This window comes from Lonchura striata, chromosome 8 (genome assembly GCF_050655825.1).
Source record: "Lonchura striata isolate lonStrDom1 chromosome 8, ASM5065582v1, whole genome shotgun sequence".
Taxonomy (NCBI): Eukaryota; Metazoa; Chordata; class Aves; order Passeriformes; family Estrildidae; genus Lonchura; species Lonchura striata.
Window position 1 is genome coordinate 30859670 of NC_140710.1, and position 14646 is coordinate 30874315.

Genomic DNA, 14646 nt, shown 5'->3' on the forward strand with positions numbered 1-14646 from the left:
GCCCTGCACAGCCACATCACACAGCGACTCCTTGGTGTTGCACGAGAAGCTGGGAGCCAAATCCTTGGGGTTTAGGGCCAGAAAGTTGCCCTGGGCTGGCAGAGCTGGGGGCAGGTACCTGGCAGCTCGTGTGCCGAGGAGAGAGAGGAGAGCCAAGCCAGCTGTGAAGGGTCTGGAATGGCTGGGATCTTATCGCTGCTTTATCTCCACCCAGCCTTGATCCCGGCACAAAGCAGGGCCACGTGGCGGTAATTGTGTTAGGAAAACAAACTAATCTCCGAAGGGACAGAGAGCAGCTGTCGGGCTATCGGTGCTATCAGGGAAATGGATGTGGCACAGCTCCCATCGCTGCTCTGCCGGAGCAGGGGCCAGCCAGGGGATGGAGGGGGCACGAAGGGAAGGAAAATTAAGCTTGGGCTGCCAGGCCAGACCGAAGGAGTGTTTGTGGTGGCATTGGCCAAGAAGCTCTTTGCTTGCCAGAATGTTTGAGATGTGGTCTGGTGGGTCAGGTGTGGCAGTGAGGAGTGCCAGGTTAAGCCTGGCAGATCCCTTATCAGCATCTGCTCAGTGTCTCCTCTGTGCTCCTTGTCTAATTTAGCAGCACGTTCGAAGAGCTTTCTCTTAATGTGCTCCCCCCAAAGACAGCTCTGTGCCCCAGGCACCCCAAAACCTGCTGCTGATGCTGCTTGCCCATCCCAGAGTTAGGTTTGCCCTCCCTTGCTGCCCTACTCCCCTCTTCACCCCAGCCTGGTGACTCCAGAAAAGGGTGCAGGGGCCAGACCCCAAGAGTGGACTGGGGAGATAGAAGAGGTTCCTGGAGATGCACGTGGAGATCAGGCTGCAGTAGGAGGAGCCTTCTTCTGCAAGATCTCCCCAAATTTGCAAGGGAGTGGAACCATGCAATGGCTTTGAGCTGGTTCTCTCTCCTGTGAAACCATTGGCAGGAAATTATTACAAAGATCCTCCAACTGTTGTGCTTGACCCTCCCCACACCTCTCCTCTCTGTCGGGGTCTCTAGCCCAGGAGCTCAGCCACTGCCATGCAGGGAAACACGGGATCTTCCCCCAAATAGTGAGTGTGAGCATCTTTGGGTGCTGCAAGGGGGGAGGAAAGCAAATGGCAGAGGCAGGGCAGCCCCACAGGGCTCTCATATGCCCCTGTCTCCAAAAAGCTGAATTAATCCCCTGGCTCTGGATAACCCCAAACATAGGGAAGGTTGGGAAGGTTAAAATCTAGCTCTGAAGTGTCTGGCTCTGACCCAACACAAACATTGTTGTTTCTGGATTATATGTTTAAGAGAAAAGAAAATCCTATCATGAAGTAATGCCAACAAGATACACAATTGTGTCTTGTATTTAGTCTGTCCTCCATACTCTGCTAAGGCTCCAATTGAGATGGACTTGAAAAATAAAAATAAAACAGAATTGCACAGCTCTCAGAAGTGTTCCTGAAAATAAATTTTTTCCAGGTTCTTCCCCATCAGTTAGTTAAGACTTCTATTAAATGCTGACAGGAGCCTGATGGTGTTATATGTTACAGCAGGCTCTGTTCATGGTGTTATAAATATGGCAATAAAACAGTTTCCATTATAGTCCTCCTTTTCATAAATTCATAACTTCTCAAAAAGTTTACTTTTTACATTGAAATTTTTGCATGCCTGGCCTTAACCAGGTGGGTTGTTTTGGGTTTTTTTTTGTTTTTGTTTGGTTTTTTGTTTTGTTTTATTTTATTTTGGTTTGGTTTTTGTTTTGTTTTGTTTTAATTCTGAGGAAAAAAAAAATCCATGTAGCCCTTTTTGAGTTCTGAAGGAGAAAATATGAGGTTTTTCAACTGGAATATAGGTGAGGGGGAAAGGGTAATGGCATAATTTTTTCTAAAGAGATGGATAGCAAAAATCTGTGATTCCTGATGCTTGCTTTGGACATGGATAGGCTGGGCTTTGCAGAGTGCCTGGGGCATTTCCCATCCCAAAAAGAAAAATCCTATCTCTGATTTAAAAGCTTTGGTGAAGCCAATGGTAGAACCTCGAGGGAATCCACTTGTCACCCATTAGAAGTGACTCTTGGTTGCAGGTTAAAAATAGAGGTTGGTAATTAATAATGCTTCCCTTCTGGCAACATTTTTGAAGTACTGACAGTATTTCTCATCTCTCATGGGGACGAGGAGTCAGTTCTGAAAAATTTTGTGAACTAGAAAACCAAAGGGTAAGATCTTTTAAGGTCAATGAAAATATTTTTCTTTGATAATTTCAAGCTTCCTGTTTTGATAGGATTTTTTTTTTTTTCCTATAACAGCTTAATTCTGAAGAGAGAAGACCTTTTCAACTAAAGCCCTGGGATGTGTCACTGGAGGAAGTACAAAAGCCAAACATTTGGACAGTTTGGACAAGGGTTTGAGCTTTTTTCCCAGTTGAAACAACTGTCCAAACCACTCTCGCCTGCAAAAAGTAAAATGGGCATTTTCCCACTGTTTCTCTTCCCAGGCCCAGTGCACAGGGAATTTCCCAGCTGGCCCAGTGAATGGCTGGCAAATGCAGGGATGGAGCCACAGTTGCAGGAGCAGCTTGAACCACTGTGGGATCCACTGGACTCTTGATTTGAATTGTGGCTCCAGGATTTTGTCCTCCTTCCCACCATCATGGTCCCTCAGCAGGGACTTCAAAGGCACAGGAGTCCCTCAGGACGCTGAAGATACGGATGAGTTTCTGCTGCAGCCTTGAAAAGCATTTATGATGATTAAAAGTCTGCCTCCTGGTGGGGCCTTTCATCACATGGAAAGTGGGATTTAGGTTCTTAGATTGTTTCTGTGCTTTTGAAATTTGCTTTTATGGGACTGGTGGTTCTTAGTGGCCAGTCAAGGAAGGACAGCTGGGAGTGAGATCAGGTGGGAGTATGGCTGGAAAGCAATGTTTTGTCCCTTGGTGCACTGACATGCAGTTTTTCAGGCAGAGCCAAGAGAAAGTTATCCTGGAGGAGGACAGAGAGGATGAATGGAGGCACAGATGTGTCCCTGAGCACTGGCAAATGTGCTTTGGCACCGGGAATGGGTGATAAAGCAGGAGTAGATTGGCTGCCCCCAACCCTCCTGGTCTTCAAAAGTGGCTCAAGGAGCACTAAACACAACGGTGACATTTTTTTCTCCTCTCTAAAACATAGCCCTGACCCTAAACTCGGTCCCAAAGGCCGGCTGGGATTCCCACAGCTCCTCTCCCAGCCCACAGCAGAGAGGCCAGGCAGGGATGTGTGTGTGGCACAGAGGTGGCTTGGGGCTGTGCTGGCTGTCCCCTGCCTGGGGCTGCCCCCACGTGTGCTCTGCACAGCCCCTGGCCGGCCTGGCTGCTTTCTTTGGCGTGCTGGGAGCTGCCTTGGCTCTGGCCAAAAGCTGTCTTGACACTGATGTAATCGAAATGCAAATATCTGCTGAGGGAAGCTTATCTGCAAACATGGCCAGCCCTGCAGCCAGCAGCCCCAGGCCTGTCCGTGGCTGGTGTGAAGTCAGCTCCCAGTGATGGTGTGTAGGCACGCAGCTGAGGCCTGGGGAGGAGATTAGAGCTGGAAAAAGCTGCCTTGGCTGCCAGACCCAAGGGTCTTTGCTGAGCTGGACCCTTTGTCTTTAGGTTTTGCTTCCCAGAGGGTTCTCCTGTCAAGGAAGAGGGATGTGTACACCACGCGCTACCCGAATACCTTCTCTGGAGCAACTCCAAGGAGACCCAAAGGCACAGCAATGGAAATCTTGGTCTAGGTAGCAGATCTAATGCGTGCCCTGGCTAAAGACCGGAGCCAAGGAGGATGTAGGCTGCTAGGGAAGATTCAGGCCAAATGTACGTAACAGCAACAAAAGAGAAAAATTCTCCGTTGCTTGGAGGAAAAAAACCCTTAAGCACTCAAAATCGTTGCTCATGGTATTGAGTTGGACAAAAATGGAATGAGGAGAAGGGTGTCAGAAGGTAGGAAATTACACCAGTGCTGCTCCCGTTGAGAGAGGGGCTTACTCCAGAGAGTGAAATTTTCAAAAGATTTGTGAATGCTACAAATACCTTTGGGTGGACAACACCACAGGTGTGGGATGGTGGAAAGGAGCTCCAAAAGGAAGAATTCATGTGTCAGGATGATTCAGAAGGTTCTAGTGTCTGTGCACAGGCAGCAGTGACTCCTGGGCAACAGAGCACAGCTGCTGTGACCTTTAGAGCCAAGGGTTGTGCCTGACGTGAAGTTTTCAGCTAGCTCCCAACAGACCAGCTTTCATCAAGCGTGACTGCTCTCCTCCTCCATGCCTCCATGCCATACTCTGGTGTCAGACACAACAGCATGCTGTGTCTGTAGGAAGCAGTCTCTGGCTTTTGGGCTGCTGGCAGTGACCCCGGTGTTAATTTTCATCTTCTGACCCCACATTTCCAACAGGAGTGGAAGAAACTTGAATCAGAGCTGTTCTTGGTGAGTTCATGTCACGATGTCGGTGTGCTCAGAGAGGGTTTGTCACTGGGTGCTTGCCCTGTGGCATTGCCTGGGTGTGCCTTGGGTCTGTGCTGGTGCTGGGTTCAGGCTCCCCTGCTCTCCCACTCACCTGCTCCCTCCACCCCAAGTGTTTTTCCAGACTGCACCAATAATCGACTGTGCAGAGGCAGCAGGGCACGGATCTGTCTGAGCCCCGCTCCCTTCAGTACCCCAGGAGGGAAGAGAAGAAGTGAGGGCGGGGGAAGGCTTTTATCCCCTTTTAAAAAGCAGGAACATGGGATGTGCATTAGGCTTTCTTCTTCAGGGAGCATGGCTTCGTTTCGTCTCTCGCAGCTGTCCCTCCCCGCGCATTCCTGCACAAACCCCTTTTGTTCGCTGCCCTCAGCCAATACACAGGCAGCAACAGCAGCCCAGATGTTCCCTATCAAACTCAGAGCCATGCCAACAAACTTTGGCACACATGAAAGTGCACTGAGGAATGGGCCTCCGCAAATACCATTTCTTTTTCTCCCCCCTTCCCAGCCTTCCATCCCTGTGAGTATTTTTCAAGCGCTAATGGCTTCCACGCCGCCACAGCCGGGCTGCGGGGGCGGCCGGCAGATTCGTGCCGCAGGTACCCCCGGCCCCGTCTTCTCCCCTCTGCCTTCCCAAGGCTCCTGTGGGCGATGCTGTGACCTGCAGGCCATGCTTTGAGGGGTGAAATGAATAGGGTCTATGCTTTTATTGATGTTCAGCTCTTTATTAAAAAGATAGCTTGGCAGGGGGCTCGACACGGAGCTCGCCCCCGCTGTTGTAGCTTTCCTGGTAGCCAAAGGGGGAGAAGGCTGCAGAGTCTGTCCCTGGAGTCTCCGTGGCACACTGGTAACCAGAGGTGAAGAGGTGTCCAGTCTGTATTTGAAATCCCAATCAACAGACCGTCCTCTCTCCTTTCCTCCTGGCACACTGGTAGCCGAAGGGTGAGGGGATGTGCAGAGCCTGCTGCCGAGTCCAGCAGCAGCTATCCCTCTCCTTCCCTCCTGGTAACACCAGGAAGAGTTGTTCCTTTGTTCCTGCTTCCCACAGCCCAGTCCAGTCCTCTGCAGGTTATGGTGACAGGTCAGACACAGACCAGGGATGTGGTTCCCTTTTCCCCAACCAGCTCACCCATCCAGCCCCCTCCACTGTGCCCAGCCTTCCATTTAGGGGTGTTTTCATCCCCAAAACCCCCTCCCATGATTCCACCGGTCTCCCTATTTTGCATCCCAGTCCTAGAATGGCAGTGTGGGTGGGGTGTGTAGGTGATTCCCAGGAGCAATTAGATAAATTAGCATTTCAATGTCAGTACTTAGTTCGAGCCAAGTGTCCAGCCAGGCTGTTTTGTTCATAACAAGGGGATTTGCTGTGATTCTGTCTCCCAGCACTGTCCAGGCTGGCTTGTGACGATCTAGAAATGCCTAATTAAAGATGTTCTGGGGACTGAGTGGCCCCTTTAAGCTTGGCTTTGCCACAATGCCAGTGCTTGGTGGACGTGTGGAAGTGAGTTGTGTTTTTGGCTGGAGTGAGAAGAAGTTTTTCCTCTCTTTCTCAACATTTTCTCTGCAGGCAATTCCTGCTGCTGCCATTCAGCTGTGAGCCCTGGGTCATGATGCAGATGGGGCCACTGCACATCCCAGGAGCTCTGTTGGCAGCACAGGCTGCCAGAGATGACCTGGAGGACCAGGAGCTGAGGGACAGCATGGCCAAGACTCAGCTCTACAAACCAGAACCAACCTGGCTTTGGCCATGAGCAGATGAATGAATGAAAACCTTCCCCTGTGCACAAGATAGAGAACTGCTTATGCTGAGTAAAACACAATCTTGAAGCTCTGCATGGATGTGCTTTGATGGAAGATCTCCCTGTTGCACGCTGATGAGTAAATGTGGTTAAAAGTTGCTGCAGCTGCCACCCCTCTCTGCTCCTGTGAGGGCTCAGCTCTGGCCCTCCCTGCAGGTCTCAAATGGCAGAGCCATGTCCCACCTCTCTGGCTCCACCACAGAACTCCACGGGGTCAGTGCCAGGTTTGGTGCCAACCACCCCACCCGTGGAGAGATGGGCTTGGGCAGGAGAGAGCAAATGCTACCCCTCACTCACTGAAGCAAGCAATGCTGGCAGAAGAACCAGTCTCATCTAACTTAAACAAGAGAAACCCATTTGTTTCAGCATTAGGGCTCTTCAAAGACTGCTTGAACTACTTTTTTACCCCTCCACTATAATGGCAGTACTGTATTTCTTCGCTCCCCTCTCACACTGTAAAGATTGAAGCATTTTTGCTCAAATTTAAATTAAAAATAAAAAAACAAAACAAAACAAAAAAACTCATCTGGATGAAAACCAGAGCTTGCAAAGTTTCCATGAAGGGTGGTGAACCTCTCTCCCCAGCAGTGGGCTTATCTGGGATCATCTACTTGAGGAGTGTGCCAAGATTTCCATCCCGGAAAAAGACCCTTCTCTGAGAGTTTTGCATAAGAAGGGATGGAAGGATTCACTGCACAGTGAATTTGGTTAAGAGAGGAGGACGCACTCAGGGTCCCAGGGGAGGAAGAACAGCTCCATTCCAGCCTGGAGCTGAACAGAGATGAAGCAATGATTGCATAGAGGTTCAGAGGAACCACCAGATGTGCAGGCGATAGCCAGGGCTGGGGAAGGGGGAGAAAAGGAGTCTGCACAGTTCAGGGGCAGGACTCAGCTCTGGCTACAGGGCCATGCTCTGATGGTGTGGGAGTCCAGGGCATCCCTCTGGCTGCCCTGGAAGGTCTGGGACCCTGGCAGGGGGTCAGGAACCCTCCTGGACAGAGCCCCCAGAGACACTGGCTGTGATCTCTGGCCATGGAAAAGAGTTTTCAATCCTACAGGATGAAGTACCAGCTCTGAGTGGTTGATATCAGTAATAATTAAGTGTGGCACAGGTTCAAAAGTAGAATTTTAGGTTTCTAGATGAGGGGTCCAAAGGGGACAAGATGGAGGAAATTGGGTGTGCCTTGTCCTTTTTCTCCTTCTTCATGCCCTCCATGTTTCACTGTGGTGTTGGCATTTTTCTGTTGGTTCAGGCTAGGGACACACTGTCCAACGTAGGTGACAGATATTGGCACGTTATTGTAAATGCAGCCCAGGGAGTTTCTGGTATTTAATGTTTGTCACATCCCACTGAGGGCAGAGCCCCACATGCTGCCCTGCAGGACAGAGCTGAGCAAGGCAGCAGAACATGTGAGAGATAAACAGAATAAACAACATTGAAACCAGCACAGACCAATTATGGCTTCTGCTTTGGCAGCGGGGCAGAAAGACAAAGACTTTCTACAATCTCAGAATCATCAATACCTCAGATTCTGACATGATGGCAGCAACTCCAGCTGCTGTGGAGAGGCCTGACTGGGTGAACTGGGCTGGGCGAGGGCAGGGGCCATTTCCAGAGACATCCTTCCCCCAGGATTGTGCCTGGTGCAGTGGTGACAGTGATTCTCAAAAGGCAGCATCAGCTGCACCCCTGTATCCTTGTCCTGGCTGTGGACCTCAGAAAATAAATGTAACCTTTGAGAAAAGATTAAGATAAAGAGGTGGTGGAAGAAAAATGGTCTGAGCTGATGAAAACCCCATCTCAGAGGGGAGAGAGAATGGTGAAAAAAAATAGTGGTTATTTCTCTACAGAGGATTTGTAGGTACTATTTCTAGAAAGTAGGAGAAATGGAGCTCTGGTGAATTTCTCTGGTTCCCTTCATTAAGGAGGGAAAGCAACACACTGAATTTGCCATTAAAATAGTAGTAATAATAATAATAATTAGAACCATAGCCCCTAAATTCTCCTATTTAAAAATAAAATAAAATATAAAATCAAGACGTAGTTGCAATTTTTCACATGTGGTCTGCTTTAAATCCTGGGAGCAAGGTGGCCCCTGAGATCTAACCTGTTGGAGTAGAGCCCTGCTGTGTTCAAAGGTGAACCCTTGAATTTGCTTTCAGACTTGGGCTGGGGCTGCTGAGGTTTTCTCTGAGGTTTTCTGAAGCCCTGAGCAAGTTGAGGAAGATCTCTTTTCATGACCAAAGAGACTGTGGGAAAAATCCATCAGTAGATTTACATGGAGGGAACAGTTTGGGATGTGAGCCAGATGCTTGCTGGATTGTTTCGTGGCTTACAAGAAAGTCTGCAACTTTTGGAGCTTCATATAAAACCTGCAGGACAAAGGTCTCCTCTGCAAAGTCAGATTCCCCAAACGAGGCCGATTTCAGCAGTTGATCTTCATTTAACACTCCCAAACCAGACGAAAAATTGCAGACTGAATGTGACCACATGTACTTAGGAGGGGTTTCTAGTTGCTGGTGCACAGGTGTTGCTCCAGGCAGGACACAGACGTGCCCTGATGTACACTGCTAAATAAATAATCCTGCTTTTCTGAGCTGGACAGTCCATGCTGGACTCAAAGCTGGCTTGTTCTCAGAACTCAGGATATCTGCTTGTCCTCCCCAGCTCATCTTCAGTTTCTCTGTTGGTGAGTGCATTGCTACACTGAGCACGTGGACAGGGATTGCAGGAGCCTTTTCCCCTGCTAGGAGAAGGGTCTGGAAACAATTACAAGCTGCTCATGCTTAATCACTGGGGTAAATCTTAAATGCCTGTCTTAATATTTTGCAGGACTGAAGATGGCATCTGAATTTTTGCAGTGTGCAGGTTACCCAGCAGAGCACACAGACTTTGACAGTTCTATGCATGTTATGGGGGTCTTGAGAACACCCCAGCTTCTTGAAATTCCGGTACAATTTCAAAGAAAACTAAAATGCAAAAGAGGGGGAAAACCCCTGAAGTTTGCCTGATATTTGTGCAAATTGTCAGCTCAGTCATGTTCTTATGAACCTTTGCTGAACCTGACCATTTGTACCTCGAATTGCACAAGAAGAGAATATGAAATGAGTTGAAAAAGAAAAAATTAAGTCCCCTGTGAAAATGAAGGCAACCAAAATAATCACAAATCTGGGCTGAAGTCAGTCAATGACAGGACAAAACAATAGAAGTCTTCCTTTACTTCCTTAAATATGTAGGTGTTTCACTTCAGCATTATCAGGCTGATGCAGTTTGCTTTATTGAACGCTATTTAGTTTGATGCTTTCTTTTTTATTTTCATTTTCAATAGACCTAAATTTAAAAGGAAAATGGTTGTGGTTTTTTACATTGACTTTTTCAAAAGATGGAACAGTCTCCAAGCAAACCAGAAGATTTTGTTACTGGTCAAGCAAAATGTTTTTGGTTGACCCAAAATGAATCGAGCTTTCCTCATTACATTAAGTCTTTCCTCTTAGTTCAGCTCCAAAACCAGAATCATCCACCACTAGAAGAAACCAGCCATCCTTGTTTTCACTTTCCTGTTGCAGCAGTCAGGATCTAGTTTTGGTTGCTCCTGTTTCAATCTTTATTCCCCTCTCGATGTATTGCAGGCTGAGCTCTGTATATCAGAGTTTGCAGCCAGGGGTGTGGTACAGATCTCTCTCCAGCTATCTCAGATACCTCACCAAAGAACTGCTAAGCCTCCCTGGCCAGCAGCCTGCTTGTCTGCAGGCTTTATAGCTCCACTTCAAACCCTGCCAGTGACACCAACACTTGGAAATCCTCATTAGTTCGTGGCCCTGGTAAGCCTGGAGGTGTCAGCTGGTGTGTAGTCATGGCATTGTTCAAAAACTAAAGTAAACACTCTCTTCCGCAGAAAGTGCTGGGGGAAAAAAAAGCTTCTACACAAACATTGTGAAAGGCAGCAGCCAACTGATGGGGTAACTTTCCAGTGCCATGGAAAGGACTTACCCACTGAAGCCTTGGTGAAATCCAAGCACAGTAATCCTTTGAAAACCTCCTCACAGATCCAGCCTTGGCAAAGAGCAGTTCACCGAGAGCATCTATAAACACGTGGGGTTTTATATCTTCTTTTTTTGTGCTTGTTACAGAGACAAAGCATCGACATTTTGTGAACTTTATTGCAGGAAAGACACAATGTTTCATCTTAAAGACTTCCAAATTGTTGTAGGCGTTGTCTGCAGGCTGGCCAAGGCTGCAGGTGGAGGCAGGAATTGGAGGGGCACAGCCCTCCAGACATGGGCAGTTTGTTCAGGGTGACAGAGGAAGGCTGCACACACAATTTGCTGGGCTGTCTCTGAGCATCTGAGCAGTGCTGAGGATATCCTGGCTGACCTGGGCTCCCCTCACCTCTCCTTGTGGCTGCAGGGCAGCACCAGGCAGCTGAGGGATGGAGAGGTCTGAACCCTGCACATCTGCCTGGTGCAGCTTAAATGTTTGCAGGATGGGGAGGGGAAGCAAACTAGTGCATGTCCTGAAGTGCCTGCAGCTTGCTGGTCTCCAAATGGGTTCCTTGCTTCTTGTGCTTTGTATTGCTTCTTTGTATTTGTGTTGTAGATACCTCCAGAGATGCTGAACGAGGTGGCTGTGCTCTGAACAAGGCTTCAAGGATACAGGAAAAGTGAGGGCTTGTTTTGCAAACAGGTGAGGTGCTGTCACACATCCTCCTTTGGCACTGAACACGTGGTGTCCCTTCAGCCAGGTGGGCTGAAGGAGAGTCAAAGTAGCCTGCACTGACTGAGACACAAACAGCAGCACTTGGGGGGCTCTTTGTGGGAATGCAGCAGGATGGGAGCAGCAGCCCCTGCCACTCTCTGAGGGTCAGCAGCATTTCCCTTGCAGAAGGGAGCTCTCTCAGCCCAAAGTGTTGCATTGCAGAGCTGGGAGAGGTGAGAGGACAACATCCTCCTTGTGCAGCTGGAAGGAGAAATGTGAACTGGCCAACACACGCCAGGCTCGGCTGTCATGTCAGGGCTAACTGGCACATGATGGTAATAAAGTGATTTTCACATCATATCCTACCCTGCTGCAAATACATCTTACAAGCACTGCTGGCTCCTGAGTTTGGCAGTCATCTCTCCTCCTGTCTTGCCTTGAAAATGCAAGAATTTCCCACACAGACTCACTCTTTCAGAGGTGAAACTTTTCTTTTTCACAGATTTTTTCAGGAGCTGCATGGCTGACTGGCACCCAAAAGGATCCAGCTGTTGGTGCCAATGTGAGTGCCCATGGGGAGGGTGATGGGGCTGTGACAGCGGTGGGAAGAAGTGGGAATGGTGTGGGAAGCACCACAGCCACAGGAACAAGGCTGGCAGAGGTGTCAGGAGCTGGCAAGCACTCAGACCATAAATGATGCAGAAAGCAACGTCCAAAGTTGCAGGAGCAGCCTGAGTTTGTGGGTGCCATCTCCTGTGGAACCTGCGTGGACATCCACACACCTGAAATCTCCAAAACCTGCATCTCGCTCTCCCACGGCTTTACTGACCTTGCCCAGAAGATGTTTATTTTTAAAAATACCTGAATGGAGATTCTGTGGTGTTTTCAGTCAATTCTCTCCACCTTTTGCTGCCCTGACTTGTCTAGCCTGAGTCTTGCTTTCTTCTTCACCTCTATCCTCCACAGGCCCTGAAAACACATCACCCTGTATCTTTACAGCTGTGCTTTATATATTTAAAGACCATTATCATGTCCTCTCCCCCACACTTCTCTCCCATCCAGACTCAACAAGCACAGTTCATTCTCTGGAGCGTGTAATAACAATAAGTTTGTTTGATGAATACTCAATTTATTTAGTGCAGCGGTTCTAATCACTCAAGTTTTGCCAAAGATAACAAAGCTTCAGCAAATTTCTCTTCAAATCTTTAGTTTTATCAACTGTTTTGACAGCTAGATTATAATTTTTACACAAAGGGTTAGAATGAAAGCAATTGCTTCCTAGTTTTTCTGTATAAAGATTTGAATTATGACTTTTACATTAGGCAATGCAATTAAATGCATTCTAGAACTGTCATGAAATATTAAACTTGGGGTTATAAAAAGTATTATTTTAATGATATATAGTATCTTTTAAAAGGAATTAGCTGCAACAATATTTCTTAAATTATATAAAAATATATATAAGTAATTGCTCATTTCCACTCTTCAGCTCCAGTTGTGCCAGCCAAAATGGTAAGTTTATAATCTTCAGGATATTTTATTTTGTTTTACCAGCTTCTTTTATGGTGCTTGTAATTAGCCAGGATTTAATCCTGGTTAGGTTTTCTTTTACACAAATATTTTAAGATGAGAAATTACTACACAATATGTTTGTCTGTATGGAAAATTTATCTTAAATACTCAGTAAGTAAAGAAAGAAAGAAAGACTCAAAAAATGTCAGTAAGAATTTATTTTTTTAAAACATTTATATTGCATGCTGAGCTTCCTTCCAGTTCAAATTTCAGGTTTTGAAAGCTGAACTTATCTTAAGGTAAAAGCTCAAAAGTTGAAATGTGAAAACACGGGGTGGGGGCCTGAAAAGCTGAGAAGTTTTCAGGCTCAGTTTCAAAGCAAACACATCACTGTAATGAGCAGTGTCCTGCAAAAACACCCAGCTCTGCACGGGATGCAGAGAGGAGCAGGTTCAGCCCTGAATGCTGTGGAGTCCCTGTGGGACCATCTCCCCCCAGTTTGGCTGCTGACAACCCAGAGTACCCTTGGGAAGTTTGCCTTTTCCCTAGAAAATGTGTACAGATCCACAAATCAAAAGATGTTGAAAACCTTTGGTCTATCTTGTTTAAAAAACAGGGAGGTTTATGTCACTTTTTCCCACTCAGTAGCTCTTTAGATAAGTGGATTTTGGTTTTCCTCTATGAAATTCTTAAAAACCAAAAGTTTGCCTTGGTCCCAGAAATGACAGTGCTGATTTAATCCCACTTACCAGGCAGTTATAGGAACAGAAACTGAGGAGAAGGAATAATGCTGTACTTTTAATTCAGTCTTCTGCTAAGAAAGCCTGTTCACCCCAGGTTTTGAAGCCTGAGACAGTCCAGCAGAAAATCAACAAAATAAATTTTCAAGGCTCTCAAAAGTGAGTTTAAAGGACAAATTAAATTCTGAGTTATTATCAAAACAAAATACTTGTTCCTTGCTCACACAGTACCATAGCTTATTTGGACATAGTGGTTCTTCCTAAGCCAGCCTGTGTTATGATCTGGTGAAGGATGGGGTAGTATTGATGTGGATACAGTTTGATAGATCTTTATTTTTCTTTATAAAGAGGGCTAAATTGATTTAGGAATTTCTGGCTCTGTTATTTTCAGGATGTTTTTTCCCTAGGTCACTTGAATTATATGCCATAGTCCTTGAAGCTCATGATAGAGTCTGAAATGCAAGAAGAAAGGAAACTCTCCTTCCCTATGCAAGCCTTTCCCTGTCTCACATCAGGGCTCAGTCCTTTACTGGGAAAATGTTGCTTTGTGTGTTACTGTGGCAGCGTGCAGAGCAGTGCAAGAATGAAGTTTTAAATATACATCTAACTCAGGGAGCCCTTTGACAGAAGATCTGATTTGGCTCCTAAAAACCCCACAAGCTTTCAGTATGAAACCGATGCAAATTGATGTTATGCCCTGGTACAAATTGCTCCTGTCCTGGGTTGAAATGTCATCGGAGGTCTGACCCTGAGCTCTGACCTGGGCAGCCCAATTTGCCAGCCCATGATGACATTTCCACATTGATTTGGGAACTGCACAAGAAAAGATGTTTTTGTGATCTGTTGGTGCTGGCTGCTTCTATTCACCAGACTCCAGGGCAATTAGGCCAAGAGAAAACGGATGCAGCAGTCATGGAGGTCTCCAGCCCTGCTTGTGAGAGAGCAGCTCCTGGAGCACAAAAAGATACAGGACTCAAATCCAGCCCTAGATGTAAGAGGAAAGTTTGTGGGGATATTGGCCCAGGAGGTGGAAAAGGTTTCTATTTTCTCCTCATCTTGCCTCCTCCAGCCTGTGCTGGAGCAGCATTTGCCTGGAAAACATTTCATTCCTAGGTGGCAAATGTTCAGTGCCCTGTTCCGCTCACTGGACTTTAATCAGCTGGAGAACATGGCCAGCCTCTGCTTTCGGAGCCTGCTGTTGGTAAATGCTCCGTGAAATGACTTCACTGCCGCCGTAATTGTTCCTGGAGCAAGCTGGCCCAATGGCTGGCAATTAAACCTTGGGCTGATGGAAACTGTTAACAGGGATTGCTGCCTTGCCCATAGCGTCAGAGTTAACAACTCCAAACTCTTTTTACTTTTTCTATAAAACACGTGGGAGCTTTGTGCCTGGAATATCTGCAGCAATAAAGTGGATATGGTGCTTCACTT